Source organism: Aedes albopictus, chromosome 2, assembly GCF_035046485.1.
Source record: "Aedes albopictus strain Foshan chromosome 2, AalbF5, whole genome shotgun sequence".
NCBI classification, from domain to species: domain Eukaryota; kingdom Metazoa; phylum Arthropoda; class Insecta; order Diptera; family Culicidae; genus Aedes; species Aedes albopictus.
Window position 1 is genome coordinate 264,012,434 of NC_085137.1, and position 24,252 is coordinate 264,036,685.

The following is a 24,252-nucleotide window of genomic DNA, read 5'->3' on the forward strand; positions in this document are numbered from 1 at the left end:
GGAAAACATTTTTTTTAAATTTTGAATCAACCCATTAATGACGTAGCAATTTATTGGGGAGGGGGTAGTCTCTGATTATGCTTCGAGCCATGTATTAGGTATGGTAAAATAGGCTACGAGGGAGGAGGTGGAGTCAAAAACGTCACTACGTCAATTTTTCAAACACATAACTGATAATATAAAATTATATCATAAGAGCTCCTTGAAAACTTTGTCCAAAACCGGAAGGTGATTAAAAAAGTTATACCCCATAGGTTCCCAAACTTTTCAGTGCGTGACCCTCCTACCTATCACATAAACATCTTGCGACCCACCAAAAAAATCAATGCATTAGTTCAGACAAAATTCCTGTCACCCGTTCGATAAAAATATTATGTAATAAACAATTAGCAAAAAACTAGTCTCAAATCATATTAAGGAAAGTCGGTAACGGTTCCGGGTGATAAAATGTAAAATTAAATTAACCCATTCATGCAGTACATCAAATAGCAGAGTTTTTGATAACCTTATGACGGCTAGTAAGAAAATAGTCTTAGATCATTTCCAGGGCAACCGGTAGTGTCCTGAAACTGGTTCTGGGTGCCTCACCGGAAGTAGTCAAATTTAAAAGTGAAACAAACCCATCCATGCAATACATCAAATCACGGCTTTTTCGATAACCCTATGACAAGAAAATATTCTCAGACTACATATAAGACACCTGGTAGTGTTCTGGAACCGGTTCCAGGAGTCTCGATGGAAGTAATCAAAAGTAAAGCAAAAAAAAGGAAAGATAACCGTACACATCGTAGTTGCTACTCCGTGATTGACCAGAACAATCGAAGTTGTACAGAGAACCAATGAACGGTGCTTAGGACTAGCTACACACAATTTGAAAGTTCAATATTTGAAAGTAAATAACGACGCCGACCACGTCCTCACGGTCATCGGGAAAGGGAAGGAATGTCAGTTCGACAACCGTTGTTACTAGAAACCGTGGAATCCACTGCACCCCCACCTTTGGTAGGCGTTATGATCCACTACACTGAGAAAAATATTAAAAATATCATAGTATGGGAAACGATGCAGCCGTATTTATTTCCACCATGCTCAAAAATAGTTAAATCTTGGGGAACATCGAAATTCACAGAACATATTGGCATCATCACATTCATGCATAAGGCTATCTGACGTTTAATCACCTTTCTCTTTTTGGCTCCCAAGGAGGATAGGGAAACGTTTCCCTGTGAAAACATTAAACAAAAAATTGCTATCTTCTGCTGCTGCTTGAGAGAGAAGGGTGATAAACGCCAGATTGCCTTATGATTCGTTAGTGATGGGTGACAACTACACGCTTCAATTTTGATTGTAATCTCATTAGGTAAAGCCACATCCTAACTACTTGTTTCAAAAGTGTAACTGCTGATAAACAATCAAGTACTATTGATTTACAACTATTTTTCGTTGATTTTGAAAAATTTGGCCAATTTGCTATAACTTTTGTTCAAACACTTTTTTTGGAAACGCTTTCTTGGCATAGGAATAGCCGTTCAAAGTCGTGGAAAGGATTGGGTTAAGATAAGTTTAAAAAGACAGAGGAAAATCTAAATATATTTAAACATTAATTATAAAAATTTTGTTGAATCTTCAACGATTGAGGTAAGTTAATAAAAAATAAAAAACTAGTATTGAATTGCGAAGATCAAATTGATAAAGAAGTCAAAATTATGGCCACGCCGATTCACGCCAACGCCGCCGAAAGTGCTCTCGGCGTCACGTCGATTACGCAGCCGCCGAATTAAAAAGCGCCAAATGCCGCCGCCGACAGATTTCAAATCGGCGCACACCTCTACTGTAAGATGCTCTAATATCGATTGTTTATCAGAAACATGAAGCATATGATGTGGAAACATCTCAAGCTAAAAAAAGCTTGAAATCTACAACCTTCAAAGAAATGATAGATGATTGAATTTATCAGAAAATACCCTGTAAAACTCACAGAGAATGCTTACGAAATATATGCGGCAATCATTGAAGCACCCGCAAACTCGATCCGCAATCTGCAAATTCTAAAAATATAAATACAATCATCTCTAGATATTACGTCAACAATTCTACCAGATAAAACCGGACTCAAGATTCTACATGTTAAGCGGTTGATGTGCATGCCCTTCTCACCGAGGATCTGGGATCAAAAAACCAATCCCAAAAAAATTTAAAAAGTGTGTTCTACCTTCAGGTCATTTCATTCGGGACTAGCCTAGGGTTATAGCTCTATGAATCGTACATGTATAATTTGGCCAGAAAATTCTACGGGATTTCTTATTAACGGAAGGAATAAGAGCTTAACCGTGAATAGCGTTTCGTCATACACAGGCCCGGATCAAGGATTGCCCGAGGCCCGAGCGGATGCGAAGGTCCCTTGGTGATGAGCAAACAAAAATTTCTTTGTTTTCAAACAGTATTTGAGCAATATGAAACATAAAGTTGATGTGTAATAATCAAAAAAGGTCTTTGTAGAGGGGCCTAAAATGTGGGGGCCCGGAGCCCGAATAACCTCGGCCACCCCCATCCCACCCGTACATCTAGCCCTGGTCATACAGATGTAATGGCAAATCCCTTTAAAGAGTTCCACTAAAAATTAAACTCTTTCAAAAAAGGCATTTACACAATGAACTTGTTTTCGAAATTTATTAGACATTCCGCGGAATTCCGTTTAATTCCGTCAAAATATATTTTTTGAAGGCGAAATTTTTAGAATTTGACGAAACGAAACGAAATTCAAAATCATAAATTTCGCCTGGTTGAATTCCGTGGAATTCAGCGGAACTTCGTTTCGAGGTGCATTTGGCGAAACTTTTCGGTATACCGCATACCCTTAAGAGGTTGCATATGATCTTTCGACGAAGTCTTGTATTGCCAGTCTACGCCGCTTTGTTTGTCGCAGGGGAGCACCAAAGGAAATATATTCCCATAATGGACAGAACTTCACCGGAGAAAATCGCGTGCTGAGAGATCAAATCCACCAAATTGAACGAGAAGCAGCTACGACCTTTATCAGCACGGAGACGAAGTGGTTTTTCATTCCACCTTCGTGTCCTCATATGGGTGGATCAGGGGAGCGAATGGTTCGTTCCATCAAAACAGCCATGACCAGTCTTCCGCAAGATGAGAAACTAAACGACGAGGGATTGCTAACGGTTTTAGCGGAGGCTGAAGCAATCGTTGACTCCCGGCCACTTACCTATCTACCGTTACACTCGGCTGAACAAGTAGCACTTACGCCCACCCATTTCATTATGGGAAGTTCAGACGGAGTTACACAACCGATCATGGCAAAAAAGGACTACGTGAGTGACATCTACGCATCTTGGGACCTGATTCAGCGACGGACTAATCATTTCTGGAAACGGTCGATCCTGGAACACCTGCCTACACTCACTAAGCGTACAAAGTGGTTAGGAGAAGTGAAGCCCCTCAAAATTGGACATCTTGTCGTTGTAATCGACGAAACCAGAAGAAATGGTTGGGTACGCGGACGTGTTCTAGAGGTAGCTACAGGCAGAGATGACAGAGTAAGGCAGGCGATGATTCAGACACCTAGAACTACCTTAATTTGCTAAATCTTTCGTTTTGTTGACATGGAAGGTTAGGACTTCACTAGATTTCAGTATTGAATTATGTAACTAATGATTGAGATCTTCTACAGGTTGATATAGATGCCTTTCCTTATCACACATTATTGAAACAAAATTAACTATTATTATTCTATGGTAAGCTGTTTAAATAAGATATTGAAATTGTGCTAAAGATGCATTACATTCCTATAATAATCCCAGCAGATAGATTTTTGTCGAGAATTGGATTGGTTGTGCTTGGATTTGGCATAGTAATGCACTATTAAATGTAAGTTTCATAGATGCTCTTTAAGAATGTGATTGAAATTAAAAAAATCTTTTCAGCTTGAAGCATACCAGAAATAAAGTTGCTATCAAGAATAGTGCCAAGTTTGTTTGACGCAACAGCCAGGAAAGGAGACTGCCGTGTATTGCCAGGAGTGGAAACCCTGAAAAATCCGGATTTTCTTCCCAAGTACCTTACTGAGAAGAAGCATATTTTACTTGGATTAAATCCAGTTCAAGTCATAAAAATGAAAAAAAGAACCCGCTCTGAAAATTCTCAGCAGGGTATCTCTCAAGAATTTTATTTAGTTCACTACAACAAAAGTGATTTGAATAGCTTGAAATATTTGGAAAAGGCCAAGCTAATGCTTCATGTTCAAGTGACATGGGAACATTTTCGTAAGCCTTGGAGAAATGACTTAGGGTGCCTGTACCAGTTATCGCACTACCTAAGTGTTACGACCCGGAGTTCGGGGTGGCCACGAGACATCACTGTCTATTTAACCCTAAAAGGAATACCTTTATGGCCTCAGTTTCGTCACCTCGCTGAGTGTGTTCCATCAAAGACGAGCTCTGAAAGGCGCCTGGGGTCCAATGGACCCTAGGTATCCCTTTTAGGATTAAACTCCCAGGCGTAGCGAAATAACACATTAAAACATAATTTTATTTACATAAAAATTACATTTATAAGACGACACGGCGACTACATTACTTCTAATCTTATGCCCGCGATAGTGCATCGACCGAGGCATAAAGAAATGCTATGGGCGAGCACCCAGAACGATGAGAGCATGAGATCCAATCCAGTGGTTCTCAACATCTCCCCCTCTAATTGGTTTGGCGATAAACCATTGCAGCGGTCTTCTGGCACAGGAAGAGCGATGATGGTGGACAGTGTTGAAAGCGTTGCCGGTAACCAAGTTGACGAAGAATGATGTACGGAACACCGGAGCTTGATCCTGATTCCACCTTGGTTTATCATCCACTCAAAGGCGTCGCTGAATACTGTAGCACGTCGACGTGCTGAATCCAACCGATATGCCCATATCGATCCATAAAATACTGCACGAACATAGGATCCGATTTAAGGCCGCACGGGACGACGTGTATTTTTTCCTATCTTCCCTCTCTTTCTAACAATTTGCCTCACGATTTTGAAGAAGCAAATATCAATTTCCACTGCACTGACGTAGCTGAAACTTTAGTCGATTGTGCACCACAAGTGAGCAAATGAACGATCAAATTTCTAGTCAATAATATGAAGTAGAAGTTGAGATTTGCATCTTACTAGCAACAGAGCAATGGCGGACGATTCAACCACCGTCCCGTCCGGCCTTAACGCTGATCGGTGGATGCTTATCGGAAACAATTTCTACTTTCCGAAGTGTTTCGACATTGCACTTGAACACCTCTGCTGCACACTTTTTCTGCTGAGCGTGTTCGAAAACCTCATCACTACTGCCGTCGGGTGGTGCAGGCAGGTACGAGAATAGGTTTTTTCATTTCTTGCTTCTGCTGCTGTTGTTCCTCACGATGAAGCGTAGACACTGGAACAATCAACTCATCCATTGGTGGCAGCCGCGGTTGTAATTCAATTATCCCCGCCGCCGTAGTATCGACAACTTTTGGATGTAAAGCTTGATGCTGTGTTATCTGCTGTTGCGCACTCATCGGGAAAGACTCTGGTGACTCGTATGCTGGCTGCAGTCCTCGAGCAGCCCAACATAGAGAAAACATCAACTGTGTCTGATGGTTGAATGTTTTCATTCGCTCCACATAAGCTTGGTATTGGAGCTCCATCAGCCGATTCATACTATCAAAGTATTTGTCGCTGGCTTCTCGCATCTGCCGAAACTGCTCATCGAGGTATTCTTCTCGATCGAGTGGAAACCGGCCTGACGATGATGGCATCGGTGTTGCTTGCACCGCTGGCTGTCCATCATATGATAGCAAGTCAATGGGGCATTCATTGACTCCAGCTGGGGTTTGATGCGAGGGTTGACTGATGTACTGGTGCTGCTGTTGAGGATACATTTCCACGGGCACTGATGGGATTGAAGCATTTTGGTTCTGGTATGCTGACCTCAGAACCGGCGAGTGTTGCCACTGATCCACCTGACGCTGGTGCAGATCCTGTACAGTCATTGGAGCCGAATGCTGGCGCTGTGCTTGTTCACTCCGCCCGATGTCCATCGTGTCGCCATCACCCATCTTCTCCTCCGCGGAAAATGAAACGTGTCGCGGTTCCTCACTACTGCACGCACGGATTTGTCGTCGCCACTGATACGACCTGGAGTCCGGGGTGGCCGGGAGACATGACTGTCTATTCAAACTCCCAGGTGTAGCGAATAACAGATTAAAACATACTTTATTGACATTATAAAATATACATTACAAAGACGCGACACATACACGTATTTACGATACGGCGACTACATTACTTCCAATCTAATGCCTGCGATTGTGCATCGACCGAGGCAATAAATAAAAGTCCTGTTCAACGACTCTCTAAAATAAAATTTCTCATTTTTAAGTAACACCCATGCCGCACAGGGACTGTGTTGGAAACACACATTTTTTAAAATTGCTCATACGCTCACATTTTTACAAAATATCAATATTTTTCGGTATTTGAAGGTGGCTTATAAGCCCAGTGAGGTTGCCATGTCGAAATTATTGCAAAATATATGCTCATGTGAGCGTACGAGCAATTTAAAAAAAAATGTGTTTTTCCAACACAGTCATGTGCGGCATGGATGTTTACTAAAAATGTGCAGGCCGAACACATTTTTGAGCGTAGCCGTTTTTGCGTGGACGTAGGTTGAACTTGCTCGAAGTTGCTGCATCCCGCTCTTACCCGTTCGATGACAAATGGGTAAGAGCAAGATGCAGCAACTTTGAGCAAGTTCAACCTGTGCCTTTGAACAGGACTAAATAAAATAACGAAATGCTATCGGCGAGTAGGCAGAACGACGAGAGAATGAGATCCAATCCAGTGGTTCTCAACACTAAGGAAAACTATTTCTACAAAAATAAAAACAAGACCGACGAATGTCATCGACATGTCAAATGATTGGTTTGTTGTAAAGTATGATACAGGAAAAATATAGAAACGGAGCCAAAACTACTTTTAGACTTTATTACGGCGTGTGCCAATGATAGGAACCCTGTACCAGTTATGGACATATTTCTTAATTTGTGTACCACTTCGCACTGTTTACATGCATTCCTTACGGGATTAGCCATAACTGGTACACTGTGGCGAAATAGTGTGCAAGGAAGCCGAGAAGTTAAGGAAAATGAATGGTTGCAACCATCTTTTGTGAACGTGATCTGTTGTTCTCGAATTTTTTCTTGTTGATTTGCATCATTAAAGGTTGAAAATCAACTATGGCGAATTTGAGGTACTATACTGAGCCTAGGTGGTAAGTCTTTGGTATACCAATACGTGTGGTTTAGAGGAGAAATTTCCAAATCAATACTCAGTGCCTTAAGTGCCAGGGCTGGGGGCATGGAACGAAACATTGCCACATGGATGCTAAATGTATGATTTGAGGGAGGTTCTTCTCACGCCATGGATGATTGTCTGATAAAAGATACCAGATACCTGATACCAGAAAAAATCAATGTTCGGATTGCGGAGGCAACCATAAGTTAAACTTTTGGGATAGCTTTATCTGGCAGATGAATGGGAACGCTAATCGTAATCTGCAGTTACAATTTCCACCAATGAACGGTTGAATAATTCTCATACTGCTCGTACCACCAAACTAACTTTCGAGCGAATAATGTACCCTTCAGCAATAAGGCAATCCATGACAACTTTTCGCGATGGGGGTGACAGCCAAAAATGTAAACACAGTGTGAGTACAACTTAACAGAGTTTCGTCAAGTGTCGTCGGTGCTTAACAAATTCCTTTGTGTTCAACTGTTACCCCGATCATCGAATGTCAAAAATACATGGTAAACAAAAAATATCAGCTGATCGCATCTGTCTCATAGATTGCCTTATAGAGTGGGTAATATTTCTAATTTTGACATTTAGGATCAACACGCTAGAGCCGCTAGGGGTCTCCAGTTAGCCTAGTGGTTAAGGCTATGGTTCGCCAATCCGGAGACGGCGGGTTCGATTCCCGTTCCGGTCGGGAAAATTTACTCGACTCCCTGGGCAGAGTGTATTATTGTGCTTGCCTCACAATATACAAATTCATGCAATAGCTGGCAAAGAAAGCCCTCCAATTAATAACTGTGGAAGTGCTCAAAAGAACACTAAGTTGGAGAGAGGCAGGCCAAGTCTCAGTTGGGACGTAGAGCCATAAAGAAGAAAAAGAAGAACGCTAGAGCCGCTCAGCACTAAAGTGCATAATTTCCAGACTACACCAAAAATGTGTAACACTTACACATTCACAAAATCAGCTCCTGCGTCCGCAAAAACATGAAAATCACAAAAAAAAACCTACGGAAATCTAGCTAGGTTTAGTAGTGACCTAAAATATCAACATTTTGCATCTAGAAGAGTGTACGAGCTGTTTTTATGAATGTATAGCTTTTACACATTTTTGGTGTGGTCTGGAAATTAAACACTTATGAGTAGGTCTTCACATTTCAGGTGCTGAACGGTTTTAGCGTGTACACACCAAATTTTTTGAAATGCTTCCAGCACGCCAAAAATCAGCAAAAGAAATTGCTGAATTTCAGCAACATTTTTGCTGAATTTTAGCACAACTTTACTGATCAACTGTCAAAATTGCTGGATGGTTCAGCAAGTTGAAAAATAATTGCTGATACTCAGTAATTTGTATTGCTGAATGCAATCAGCACGCCAAACATCAGCAAAGTTTGCTGATTACCAGCTAAAATATTTTGCAGTGTAGTTTACCGACCGTATGAGAGTCTGCACTGAGAGGAAATTACATTTTACTTTTACTGGAAAAAGTCAAGTAACCGTTCGATAATTCATTTTTCAGTAGACTTACATGAACTACACACTAAGATTCGATTACCGGAGTCGGTAAAATTTTACTGGGTTTTTGAACAGCAGAGTTAACTCGGTAATTTTCTTCGTTACCGAAAACTCAGTATAGCGTGAAATTGCTAGCTGCCAAATGAATACTGATTTAGTCAGTAAATTCTGCTGTCAATGTATTACGGACTTTTTCGGTAAATTGATATTTCGTTTTATTACCGACTTTTCAGCAGTTAATAAGGTCCCCAGCCCTCCCGTTGATTCCAGATTCCTAACTATTGTTCCAGCTTTGATTTATTTCCGACCATGTCCCGAACCCTCATGCTTCATGGAACTGGAATTATTAGTTTATATATCCATGCCATGGCGGATGCTTATTCGGCAAAACTTTGTGTTTAATGTTTTCACAGGGAAACGTTTCCCTGTGAAAACATTAAACAAAAAATTGCTATCTTCTGCTGCTGCTTGAGAGAGAAGGGTGATAAACGCCAGATTGCCTTATGATTCGTTAGTGATGGGTGACAACTACACGCTTCAATTTTGCATACTTTCGACTGCAGTAAAATCCACTGGAAAACCATATACAATTTTTAATACGATACAGTGCGCAATTTCCAATAACATTTCTTTGGAGTTTCACTGTTTTCAAGCGGGTTTCACTTAGTTCATGTAAGTCTACTGAAAAATGAATTATCGAACGGTTACTTGACTTTTTCCAGTAAAAGTAAAATGTAATTTCCTCTCAGTGCAGACTCTCATACGGTCGGTAAACTACACTGCAAAATATTTTAGCTGGTAATCAGCAAACTTTGCTGATGTTTGGCGTGCTGATTGCATTCAGCAATACAAATTACTGAGTATCAGCAATTATTTTTCAACTTGCTGAACCATCCAGCAATTTTGACAGTTGATCAGCAAAGTTGTGCTAAAATTCAGCAAAAATGTTGCTGAAATTCAGCAATTTCTTTTGCTGATTTTTGGCGTGCTGGAAGCATTTCAAAAATTTTGGTGTGTACACGCTAAAACCGTTCAGCACCTGAAATGTGAAGACCTACTCATAAGTGCTTAATTTCCAGACCACACCAAAAATGTGTAAAAGCTATACATTCATAAAAACAGCTCGTACACTCTTCTAGATGCAAAATGTTGATATTTTAGGTCACTACTATACCTAGCTAGATTTCCGTAGGTTTTTTTGTGATTTTCATGTTTTTGCGGACGCAGGAGCTGATTTTGTGAATGTGTAAGTGTTACACATTTTTGGTGTAGTCTGGAAATTATGCACTTTAGTGCTGAGCGGCTCTAGCGTTCTTCTTCTTTTTCTTCTTTATGGCTCTACGTCCCAACTGAGACTTGGCCTGCCTCTCTCCAACTTAGTGTTCTTTTGAGCACTTCCACAGTTATTAATTGGAGGGCTTTCTTTGCCAGCTATTGCATGAATTTGTATATTCTGAGGCAAGCACAATAATACACTATGCCCAGGGAGTCGAGAAAATTTTCCCGACCGGAACGGGAATCGAACCCGCCGTCTCCGGATTGGCGAACCATAGCCTTAACCACTAGGCTAACTGGAGACCCCTAGCGGCTCTAGCGTGTTGATCCTAAATGTCAAAATTAGAAATATTACCCACTCTATAAGGCAATCTATGAGACAGATGCGATCAGCTGATATTTTTTGTTTACCATGTATTTTTGACATTCGATGATCGGGGTAACAGTTGAACACAAAGGAATTTGTTAAGCACCGACGACACTTGACGAAACTTTGTTAAGTTGTACTCACACTGTGTTTACATTTTTGGCTGTCACCCCCATCGCGAAAAGTTGTCATGGATTGCCTTATTGCTGAAGGGTACATTATTCGCTCGAAAGTTAGTTTGGTGGTACGAGCAGTATGAGAATTATTCAACCGTTCATTGGTGGTAATTGTAACTGCAGATTACGATTAGCGTTCCCATTCATCTGCCGGATAAAGCTATCCCAAAAGTTTAACTTATGGTTGCCTCCGCAATCCGAACATTGATTTTTTCTGGTATCAGGTATCTGGTATCTTTTATCAGACAATCATCCATGGCGTGAGAAGAACCTCCCTCAAATCATACATTTAGCATCCATGTGGCAATGTTTCGTTCCATGCCCCCAGCCCTGGCACTTAAGGCACTGAGTATTGATTTGGAAATTTCTCCTCTAAACCACACGTATTGGTATACCAAAGACTTACCACCTAGGCTCAGTATAGTACCTCAAATTCGCCATAGTTGATTTTCAACCTTTAATGATGCAAATCAACAAGAAAAAATTCGAGAACAGATCACGTTCACAAAAGATGGTTGCAACCATTCATTTTCATTAACTTCTCGGCTTCCTTGCACACTATTTCGCCACAGTGTACCAGTTATGGCTAATCCCGTAAGGAATGCATGTAAACAGTGCGAAGTGGTACACAAATTAAGAAATATGTCCATAACTGGTACAGGGTTCCTATCATTGGCACACGCCGTAATAAAGTCTAAAAGTAGTTTTGGCTCCGTTTCTATATTTTTCCTGTATCATACTTTACAACAAACCAATCATTTGACATGTCGATGACATTCGTCGGTCTTGTTTTTATTTTTGTAGAAATAGTTTTCCTTAGTGTTGAGAACCACTGGATTGGATCTCATTCTCTCGTCGTTCCGCCTGCTCGCCGATAGCATTTCGTTATTTTATTTAGTCCTGTTCAAAGGCACAGGTTGAACTTGCTCGAAGTTGCTGCATCTTGCTCTTACCCATTTGTCATCGAACGGGTAAGAGCGGGATGCAGCAACTTCGAGCAAGTTCAACCTACGTCCACGCAAAAACGGCTACGCTCAAAGATGTGTTCGGCCTGCACATTTTTAGTAAACATCCATGCCGCACATGACTGTATTGGAAACACACATTTTTTTAAAATTGCTCGTACGCTCACATGAGCATATATTTTGCAATAATTTCGACATGGCAACCTCACTGGGCTTATAAGCCACCTTCAAATACCGAAAAATATTGATATTTTGCAAAAAATGTGAGCGTATGAACAATTTTAAAAAATGTGTGTTTCCAACACAGTCCCTGTGCGGCATGGGTGTTACTTAAAAATGAGAATGATTTCAATGTAAATTACACTAGAATTAAGTTTACTTGTTTAGATATAATCAAGCAGTGACAATGCAATTCTGGAGCAACATTTGAAAAGGGCCCAAGAGGACTTGTGTCTTTATTCGAAAACGCTCCGTAGGGCATAACAGCAGCCCGCCCACGCAAATGGACACCGTTATCCGAAAGATCGATGTTTGCTCTATCTGATATCGATCTTAGTTTTTGTAAATAAGCTGATGGGGGCTCAGGAGCGACGTGTGAAGTCATTGTTTACCAATGTTTGTATGCCCTTTTCAAATGTTGCTCCAGAATTTATCTATATCCTTCACTCACCCGGTGACAGGCCGTATACCTGTCACTCCTATGTCATCCATCACGCCGTTCGTTTGGCAGAGAATACTGCGGTGATAGATGTGCGCGCTGGCCTAATGGGGTAGGCCAACAGTTCCCTTGTTAAGCATGTGGCTCCCATTTTCATCCTACGGAAAACAGAGGATTGAAGCGCTGTTTGTTTTGTTTCTTATTTTTGTATTTTTTGTTAGAAGTGAGCACCCATGAAAACAAAAAGAACGGAATGAATCGGTGCCTTAATCGCTTGTTTTCGAATAGGATGAATATGGGAGCGTGAGATTACTGATGGCACAGATACCCTAGTTTATTTTAATACATTTATACTCTTCACACTCGATATCGGTACCCGTCAGCGAATATTGTTTTTTTTCTTTGTCACCATTTACCTTGTTGATTTTTGCTATATTATATTTCACTTCGTTATACATATATATTTGTATTACATTTCATTGCATTATATTGTGCGTTTAGCACTAAATTGATTTCCGAAAAAACTTCGTCGACTTCCGCTGCCTTTCCTATGCGTTAAACATAACGTCGGAAGTAGTGCGCTGTATAGAAAACCAGATTTACTGTACAGCGCACTACTTCCGACGTTATGTTTAACGCATAGGAAAGGCAGCGGAAGTCGATGAAGTTTTTTCGGAAATCAATTTAGTGCTAAACGCACAATACCGTCGTGCGGGGCTTCTTTATGAGCGATACCAAGCAACAGCATCAAAATTAAGGAAATTTTTTAATTCGTGATTTTCTATTGAACTGAAATTTTCCACAGTTTTTCAGTTCCATCTAAATCGCCATTTTTCGATATCAAATTTTTATTTTGAATCACGACTAACTTTTCAAAAAAGTGTATGTAAAAATTGATCAAAAATATTCAAAAATCTGCACAGCAAAAATGGTTCGTTCGATTGCTATGAATTTTTTAGCAAAGTTAGATTACTAAATGGTAATTTTAAAGAAAATATACACTGTGAAAAAAAAAATCTTTTTTAACATGAAAAATATAATTTTTGTCACAAAAACTCAAATAACTCAAAACCCTATTTTTTACCAATGTATTTTTTTAGGGAAGACGGTCCATTGTATTAGCAATCTACCATAAAAATTTGGTGATGGTAAACTAATAAACAAAAAAGTTATAACATTTCAAACATTTCACAATTTTCACATTTGGTATTTTTTTTTCTGTGTAAATTATTTCGGCCGGAAATCACAGTTTGTTGTTGATTTTATTGTTAATGGCCTTGCGTGAGTTGAACAATTTGGTTTTATTATGTATTATGTGTATTATATGTACAGTAATGTTTCGATTTTATCACGCCCTCCGCGCATCAGTCGTTTTTTCATTTATTTGCTGTTATATTTGAGGACAAGTGTTTTCCCTCTTCTTCAAGATGAATGTTGAAAGCGTTTTTGACAAGAGCAGTAATTAAATTGTCTAAACAGATATCGCAGATGGTACGGTGGCATGACTCTCTGCACTTGGCACTTCTGGCAATTTCTCAGTTATTGTCGTTTTCGAACTTCCTGCGCCCTGCTTTACCAATGATATATAGATTGCTCGTTTGTCAAAGTTTAGACGGCAGGACGTGCAAATGCGTAATTTTGTATTCAATGTGGACATTTGAGCATAACCAGTCTCTTTCAGTTTATCTATGGTGCTTTCGGTGAGATTTCGTAACTCTTTTGAACATTTTTTTCCATCAAACGGCCTACAAGAGAGCGTTGAGTTGTAGGCCGTTGAGAAAGCGACTACTCATGTTGTTCGTTAGATTATAACAAACAAAATCACTTATAAGTTTTAACTGACTAGTTTGGTATCGTTTGCGTGGCTGAAGAAAAATTTTACTATAAAATCTTAATATCCATGCGGTAATATTTTTTTGCTTTTTCGTGAGCATTGTCATGGTATGTACACAGACATACAAACGTAACACTGGCGAAATTTTCATTGACCATGCCTTTAACGATCATTTTAAATCTTGGTTGTGGCTTTCATAACCAGAAGCGTGCACATCGTTTTTATTTGCGTCTGACGTTTCACACTAGCATCTGCTGTTGATGATATTGCACAACGCAGTGTTTCGTGAAACATTTCCACCAGGTGGTGGTAGTGTGAACTGGACGATGGATGTTCACGAAAATTGTTCTAGGTGTTTCGTCTGTTTATCTGTGGTATGTACCTCTCATGCATTTGTTGTTGTTGAAGTTACTCGCTTTCTTCCGATCATAAAGTCTGTTCTATAAGAGGTATTTTTTGCAGATAAACTAGACGTATACGCGCATTCTAAACTTTTATATTACAGCTTTTGTTTTAAGGCGAAACTGGAAGCATTTCCTCATTTTTTCAGTTTTTGATTTTTTTTAAAATAACGGAGCAATATTTTCAAAAACGGTTTTCGTACACATGTAGAGTATGGATCAATGAACCTTCTGAATTTTTTTGGTGTTGAAAAAGTTTTCCATTTTTTCTCAAACCATTTTTTTTGTGCAATTTCGTTCAAAAATGGTTTCTGCAAAAACGAAAAACATTTTCCACTACGAAAAAAAAATCAGAAGATACCTTGATCCATCCTCTACATGTGTACGAAAACCGATTTTGAAAATGTTGCTTCGTTATTTAATAAAAAATCAAAAACCAAAAAGTGAGGAAATGCCTTCAGTTTCGCCTTAAAAATAAGGTTTCCTCCATGATTCTTATTACCAACAGGTTTTCAACACTATTAAGAGATTTTTTCACCAGCCACGTACAATAAAAAGTATGACACTATCAATATTTTTGATCACAACACTGGATCGCGTCTAAGTTACTAATAGATACTATAGTTATTATGAATAATCAAATAAAAATATCATGATAACAACTTGTTAAATTCAGGCGGTAGCCTTTACAATAAATTCGGCATCAAACTATAATTCTCGAAATAATTTACACAGAAAATAATTCTTTTTGTTACTAAATGTAAAAATTGTGAAATGTTTGAAATGTCATAACTTTTTTCTTTATTAGTTTACCATCACCAAATTTTTATGTTAGATAGCTAATATAATGGACCGTATCCCTTAGAAAAAATACGTTGGTAAAAAGATAGGGTTTTGAGATATTTGAGTTTTTGTGACAAAAATCATATTTTTTTTAATGTAAAAAAAGAAATTTTTTACAGTGTATATTTTCTTGGGAACCACAACTTAATTATCTAACTTTGCTGAAAAATTCATAACAATCGAACGATCCGTTTTTGCTGTACAGCTTTTAGAATATTTTTGAACCATTTTCGTATACACCCATTTGAAAAGTTAGTCGTGACTGAATATGAAGATTTGATATCGAAAAATTACGGTTGAGATAATATTGAAAAACTGTGCAAAGTTTCAGATATTTTTGAAATGGTCGTTCAGGATCGACTAACGTGACTCCGTGGAGTTCCTCTTATACACTTTTTCATGATTTTTCAACTTAATGACATTGTAACTCCCAGAGTAGCGAATGGATTTCCACAATTTTTACACACGATAATCGTGAGTATGTATGTAGAATGCGTGCAAAATTTCAACTAAATCCATCAATAAACAAAAAAGTTGTTCATACACCAATCGGACACATCTTATATAGAACCGGATGGGGGCTACTTTGGACATTTTGAACTATAACAAAACTGCATTTAAAATTACTTTGTACCATTACTGTAGCATACCATATTAAACAAGATTTCAATAAAAATATACGTTTTTAGATGGTTTTGTTCTACCTTTGGTATTATGAGCAGCGTGGTATTGTAATATATCCCAAGTAACACAGAAAACATATTTAGAAGAAAAAAACTTCAAAAGATGCTTTATAAACGTATTATAAGAGCATCAGAAAACATTAAGTGTTATTTTTTAGTCTATTTTCTGTTGGCTGCTGACTTAAGGACAGACTTGTTAGAACCCCAAAATGGCCGCCACAATGGCCGACTTTGGCACCTACTCACGATTTCGAGGGCCCAAATCATTTCATAAACAAAACCAGCGCACCTGATCTTCTTATTTTAAGCTAATTACAAGTGAGCAAGAACAGAATAATAAAATGCACTGTTGTTCGAAGCTTGCTTCTTGAGATTTGTGCGGCTGAAGTTCTGATGCACTTTTGAAGCGGGATATCAAGACGTTTGTCCTTAAAGCAAAAAAATACGTAGAACATTCTTATATCCAACATCTATCACCGTCTAACCTTGACAGGAATCAATGTTTACGTTTTAATTAAGAGATTATTGATGAGCCATACTGCGACTATCCTACGATTACTCAGTTATTGTTTCATCCGCTCATCCGCAAAGGCTATGTGGTGATAAACCCGTCTACACACTTAATCCCGAAATTTGATCTCGGTAAAAGTGAATAACGAACTTAACCGGTAAAGTATATTTTTACTGATATATCGTTAAAATTTGACAGTTCATTAAAAATAACACATCAAAATTAACGAAATTCGTTTATTCTCATTAATTAAAGATTATCGGCAATCTTTTTTGCAAGAGCAATCGGCAATCCAATCATTTCGCTGAATTTCGGTTAACCGCGTCTGTCAAAAACAGATCAACAAATGCGCTCCAAGCTGCCATCTTAAAAAGAAAAAAGGAACTGAAACAGAATCGTTTTCGAGGCGAATAACTTTCATCGCTGGACTATTCTCTCGTAAGTAATGTAAATGAATTATCTGTAATCTGTATTTACTCTGAGCATTTCTTTCAAAACACATAGATGCATTTCTTCATTTTTCAGTTCGTTGATTTTGGAGATGTGCGGCGCTATAGGGGGAATGCCGGACCCCTATTTCAGGAGATTCCTTTGCTGTTTTTTTTGCTGTTCGGCGGGTCGCTTCTAGATTCATCATCAAGAAATCAGTTTTAAGTGTTTTAACTCTTCCGTGGCACGAGGAATGTTACTAAATTGTGTTAACCATAGGGATCCGCACTTGTTCGCTTCTATATGTCGCTAACCGCGTCTGACCGCTGCCCGGTTGGCGGCGGATAGCGATGGATGGGTGCTGTTTTTTCGGTTTTCAGAAGAAGTAACTTTCCTCTTGTTCCGTAACATATTTTTTCATTACATGTTAGTGCGTGAATAAAACTTTCCATAAATTGCATGCATAAATTGCTTTTGTTTTCTTTTACTTCTTCTTATCGATGAGTAGAAACGTACATAAACCTATACTGAACTTCGGTAATAATATATACCGAAATTTTCGGCAATGCATTACCGAACTGCTCGTCAAATTTTGACAGTTGATCTTCTTCAAGTCCAGTCGGCAATTTGAACTTTTACCGAAATATTTACCGAGCAATCAGCTGTTGGATTCTCGGCAATTTATTTTACCGACTTCGGCAAATTAAATTAAGTGTGTACGGCAAACAAATTCATCAGTAAAACATGAATTAACCAACTTACACACTTAAATTCAGAAATTGATCTCGGTAAACGGTTTACCTAGAGTGACTGGAAGGGAGAGTGGCGTCATGTTTCCATTTTGACAGGTCTCCTGCTCGTTTGGAACAGGAATTTGTATGGATTTGACAGATGACCGCTGTTCCAATTTTGACATTGACGCCACTCTAAGTTAAAGCCACTCTAGGTTTACCGAGAATCCAACAGCTGATATCTCGGTAAAATATTTACTGATTCTCGGTAAAATTTTCACCGAGATTTCGGTAAACCATTACCGAGTCTCGGTGAACTTTGCCGAGATATCGGTAAAAAGTTGGATTACCGAGATCTCGGCAAAGTTTTAACGACATCTCGGTAAAACTTTTACCGAGATTCAGTAAAAATTATTACCGGGTTCTCGGTTGTTGGATTCTCGGCAATCCGTTTGCTGAGGTCGGCGATTTAATTTAAGTGTGTATTCAACTAGATAATAAATAAAAAAGACCGGGTTTCAATAAGATCACCAACACGATAAAGCGCTGAGCTTACAGAAGGAACCGAACATCCCACTCTCCAAGTTCGTCTAAAAACAGTAACAGCGATTACCTTCCTTGTCCAAACAGGGTCTAAAAACATTCACTAATACGAGAAGTATCCGGCCAGAGCGCCTGGCATAATTGTTTATACAATGAAAACCTGCAGCCGGAACACAATCGCCAAATCCATCAAGATTCTATTCCGGTTTGATTTGCTGCGTTTCCTAGCCGCTGTACAATTCTCCACAATCAGGAACCATTCAATATCGGGTTGTTCCTGACATGAGCTAACCGGGTATCATCGTGAACCGTCACTGTGCCCGTTAAATTTCACCGATAACTCAAGAAACTATCAGCCTCCATTAGCAGAATGGTTCGACATTACTATTAAATTTTAATTTTGATACTTTGACAGATAAACCAAACAGCTATAATATAGTTGTTTTGGCGTATAACAAAACAAACAAATAAGTAAGTTTGTTGAAAAGTTGTTAATAAAATGTATTATAAATGTTATAACAAGCGTTAGTTGTATAGTTGCTCGCAAGATGTCATTTTGATGAAATTTATACTTGTTCTGTATCACAACTGATTTGTATTTTCTGTTTCTCTTTAGGCTGATACAAATTTTATTTTGACTTTTTGTCTCCCCCCCCCCCCTTCACAAATTTTTGGCTGGATTTCGCATTTTGAGGGGGCAGATGAAAAATATTTATCAAAATTTCGGGTCTTGCTGAAAATTCTTTAACAAATCCGAGGAGTTTTTAATATATTTCGGATTAAATGCTTTATTATTTTTATCCCCCCCCCCCCTCGACCAGCCAAAGAGTGGTGGGACAAAAAGTGAAATAAATATTTGTAACGGCCTTATTCTATAAGAAAAATGGTTCAATTTACAGTGCCGAATGAAAATATGAGCTCATAAAAAAGTAAGGACCAAAATTACTTTCTTATATTCCTTGATCATTGTTCAAGAAACTGCTTTTAAGTTTAATAATATTCTATTATGAGGCATAATCAGTTTATGACGGGTCGAGGGATTTAAAATATTTTGAACAACACTGTAATTTGCATGGACAATCCGCCATATTACTTCTTCCGTGCGAATTATGAAAAAATCTACGAAACAGTATCAAGTGGAAGGATTATGCTACATTTTTTTAACTCAAATCAACGGCACATAAATTATGAATGACTGGAATCATAAGTTTCACCATAAATCTTAAAGCGCAAGTGAAACAGTGGAAACATCACTGAATATGTCTTATTTGATACTTTGTTATCCAAATATTTAACAATCATCGGCTTCATTTCTTGAAATGCAGTTTTCATGTTGAAGAAGCTAATTGCATTTGTCCAGAAAAAATAAATTATACCATTGTTCTTTTTTCGTGTTTTTTTCTGGAAGTTGTGACGCTTTGAATACAGTCGGGACTGGTAATATATATGTATTCTGCAAGTTATATTACTTTCAAATAGCTTTATTACGAAGATTTCAATAATGTACATTATAAAAGCTTTCTACATATCTATATTACTTGGAAATTACTCATTTTCAACCTATAATTGAGATTGTGTTATATTTGTTATATGCAAGTTATATAATCAACAAGTTACTCGGTTTAAACTCATCAATATTAAAAAGTTGCTTTGATCATATATTTGAAGTAATATAAGTGTATTTGGATACATCTTATACAACCTGTAAGATGTTTTATAAGCCGCCATTTTTTGCGCTGTTTTGCTTATATAAGTGTTCGATATTAAGTCAATAATGCAGGAAATGAAAAAAAACGATCAAAAAACGATCAAATCTGACTATACATGTCAATGGTTGCTACTCCGTGATTGATCTGAGCTGGTACCAATTGCACTGAGATCCAAATGAATAAGGGCTGGGACACTCCACTTATTCTCAAAGTGCAATTCTAGCAGCTCATACATTTTGGATCAATAACGGCGCCGGCCACGTCCTTATAGTCAGTTGGAAAGGGAGAGGAATGTTAGAGTGTGCTGGTTGTTGCTACTAAAGACCGAGATCACCTCTGCATCCCCACAACCAGCACGGACTGGGGTATTTGTTAGACTGAAAGGATGGGAGATCTGGGAGTCACCGTTGGGTCGGTGATGCGATCTATGGATATGGGGTTATTTATAGTGTTCGTAAGGTGATAGATTGTGTGGTGAATGAGGTGAATAAGGTCAAGCGGCACAGCACGCTTTGGTTGCATAACTTGTAGGCGTTATATACACTGTGCTGTGAGTGGAAATTGGAAGGGAGGGAAACGACTTTTTTTCCAATTCGTTTCTGGTTCTAGCGATGGCTATGAACATATGAATATACATGAGTTGTATATATAGAGAAGATAGAGAGAGGAAGTGGATAGAAAGATACAAAGTAGAATGAAAGGGACGGGCCAGGGATTGAACCCATGACCTTCTGCATATGAATCAGAAGCGGTAGCCACTAGACCACCAAGCCCGTCTTAAGTCAATAATGCAGGAAATGAACAGCCGACTAAGTACGAATCGTGAATTTTAAACTATTATAATACTAGTTGTGTTACTTGGGTAGACAGACAGCCTGAAAAAAGAGACCATCAATCCTTTATTTATCTGAAACGGTCATTTATAGTGTATAACGATACAAATATTTGATTGTATATGCTACGTTGATACATCTTGGATGAATTGATCAACCCTTTGAAATTTATGAACTGTATAATCAAAGCTTACAGCGCAAATGTTCTGATACGATATGTATATATTGTTGGTGTACTCGATGTGTTTTCGCCTCCTGAAAAGCAATAAATGTTTTGTTTCAAAAACAATTCCAGCTAAATGAAGGGGAAAATATTGCGTCATAATAGTCCCAAAGACATCAAACAGATTTGAACCATATTTTGAATTAAAAAAAATCCATACTCAAAAGTGTCCAAAGTAGCCCCGCATTTCAAAAGTAGCCCCGCACGACGGTAATGTAAACTTTTCGTTATTGTTTATGTCAAGTTATTGGGTAGGGAGGATGCATCAGGGCATCTTGAAATTATTTATATTAACATTCATTATTTCAATATATTGTTGCTTATTACCCTATTTATATTGGTTAAGCATTCAGATTATCTACGAATTGCTACCTTATTTTATTTTATTATAGCATATATACAGTATATTTTATTTCACTACAGTAGTTGTACAGTACAGATTATTGAATATACCATATTTAAGTCAAGTTATTATTGATTTGCCATATTTTTATACCGTATTGTATTTATTTTATCATATTTTAATATTATGTTTCATCATAAAAAAAACAATATGAGACACATATGTAACAATGTGAGGTTGAAAGTGCGCATCAGGGCATCATTGGACTTACATTCAGACGATGGAGTGGATTTTCGGGATTTTCTGACAGAGTAAAGAGAGAAGACACTATTACATCCATGTAGACTGTAGATGGATTCTTCAACTCTCGCAGTTGTGAATTGTTATGGATTTGACGCGCTCTTATTTCTACAAACCACTCAACAATCTTATCATATATTTGGAATGAGATTCTCTCAATTTCATAGGTAGAGAGGGTTCATACTTTCGTGTCAACCACACCCCTTTTTGGATCTTTATGCTGAATTCAGAAGGATAACTTATTTTTGCATATTTCATTGTCCTTATACTTTATTCTTTTACTGACATATTATTACTATAACACTTATTTACCCTACCAGCCAGGTTGAGGAAGGACATGCCAGCGAATAATACTAATTTAAATAATCTACAATTGATACTTTATTATTTAATTATTTTATTATATTATTTATACCATATCTCAATATTATATTTCATTATAATAAATCAGACTATTGACTATATAATCATATGGGGTTGGGAGGGTGCATCAGGGAATCATTAAAGTTGTAACTGTACGACGGAGTGGAGTGCCAGCCGGAGTGAGGTGAGAAGTAACTATAACATCCTTGTGGATGGGTTCTTCTATCCCAACAGTTGCAATGGATTTGACGCGCCCTTCTTGAAACAAACCATGCCGTAGAAAGCTTGACAAATAATGTGAATTCCATTATTCACGTTGTTGGATCATACTGTTGGAAGGAGATTCTCTTTATCCCGCGATTTTCGCGTAAGTGTATCTAGCAGGTTTGAAAAACTCTCATTCAATTGAATGAATTTCTTCTGAACTGAATGCTTTTTACATTCATTTTCAGCTCCGCTGTGAGATACTTGAAAGTGAACGCAAAAAAAATTTAACTACATTGTGGAGGTAATGACTGCACCATCATCAACATACGCTCTGCGCTGATGAATGCTTCATTTCAACACCGGCCGCATGAATGCGACTCGCCCATAAGCAAACGTGGTGAATTTTTGTCGTTTGAGTGCCGGTCACAGGAAAAATGTTGTTTTTGAACCTCGCCGTCTCCCCGGTGTGAGCGAAGAGAGAATTTTTATTCTCTTTTCAATTGCCTCCGTGAAGGACAGGGGCTTCAACGTCAGAAGCGGTGTGGTGAAAAGACAAAAACAAAAACTCACGTTCGTTGGAAGCTTCGGAATTTTTGCAACCGTGGTATCTAGTTACGGGTCCGCCACATCCCCTTTTGGCCCTTCACACAGCGATATGTTGAATTCAGAGTGGTATTGTCGGGCCGCCACCAAACCGGACGTCGCACAATCAAGTCGCGACGCGACCAAACTCGCGACGTTTTTGAATCATGTCAAAAGTAGTGCGCATCCTTCCCGTTGTTGTCAGCAACACAGCGCACTAGATGCGAAACAGTTGCGGCACTTATGGACTAAGAAAATTGTAATTTTTGATTGAATGTCTGTCTTGATTCCAACCGGATAGACAATAATGTAATTCAATCTATACTGTTAAGTGGAACTGCATGCAGAGCAAGACTCAAGCTAGGATGGTGGCTACCTACATACATAGGGTATCCAATATAATTTAGACCCCCATATATTCGGACCCCCTTGGTCGTATAATCACAACTTACTCAGATTTAATGATGAGATGACGGAAATTTTTAGAATCATTCGCTAAATAAGATTACTCTGCACGGGCAGCACTCATTTCCTCACTGGAAATATGCTTATTTATATACCTTGAAATTATTTTTTTTTGCAGATCTCGTGATCTGCGCGAGTGTCGCTTTATGTTTACAAAAAGAGATTGTGGTGCTGAGGGAACTTGCAGATGTGAACAAAAACGTTTATCATTCTAGCGCATTAAAATCGCAAAGTTTGTCTAATCAGCCTTTGTTAATCAAGTGATTAGGATGTAATCCAGCATATTCAAGTGGCAAATTCTTCCAAAATAGTTTCAAACGAGTTTAAACACCGGATGTCCAAAATATATACTGAAGAGGGTCCAAAATATATTGGGGTGTCCAAAACAGTGAAAACTGATGCTTCAAAAATCAATTATTTTCATCAAATTTTCAGCCAGAAATGACCTTGTGGGTATTATTAACGGAAGGTGGTGGCTTTTACAAACATACTAACTTCATCATTATGTGTAAATACCATCTGAATCTGTTTGATTTGGACTTAAATTCAAACTAATGCCCTCTAGGGGTCCAAAATTCAACCGTTACCCTACATGGTTGTCGCGCACGAATGAGTTTAATCTAACTCCCAGGACAGCCGCCATCAACTCCAACCGTGGTATGGAGACGTACCTTAGTGGGGCCACTTTTGTTTTCGCAGACACTAAAGCGCATGTTCCAGTTCCATTTTGGTGGACAATACGGAAGTAAACTACAGCTGCGTAAACTACAGTAAACTATGCAGCTTCACTTGCGTCGACAAAAGCGTGTGCTTCCAAAGAACGGTACAGGTCCACACTCGCATTCTGGAAGTGCACCTAGGTATTCTTATAGTGCTCACGTCGTCCAACAAGCCCATCCATTTAGTCCATTCTTCGTAGATGTTTTCGTCAATACACTCATCCCATTTGATGCTGCTACGCCAGATA

The 24,252-nt window shown here is 38.5% G+C and overlaps 1 protein-coding gene across 1 annotated transcript in view; it reads left to right on the plus strand.

Moving 5' to 3' along the window:
* The window catches only part of LOC109403694 (hepatocyte nuclear factor 4-gamma), a 135,198-nt gene that overhangs the window by 11,257 nt on the left and 99,689 nt on the right, over positions 1-24,252 (plus strand). The window lies entirely within an intron of this gene.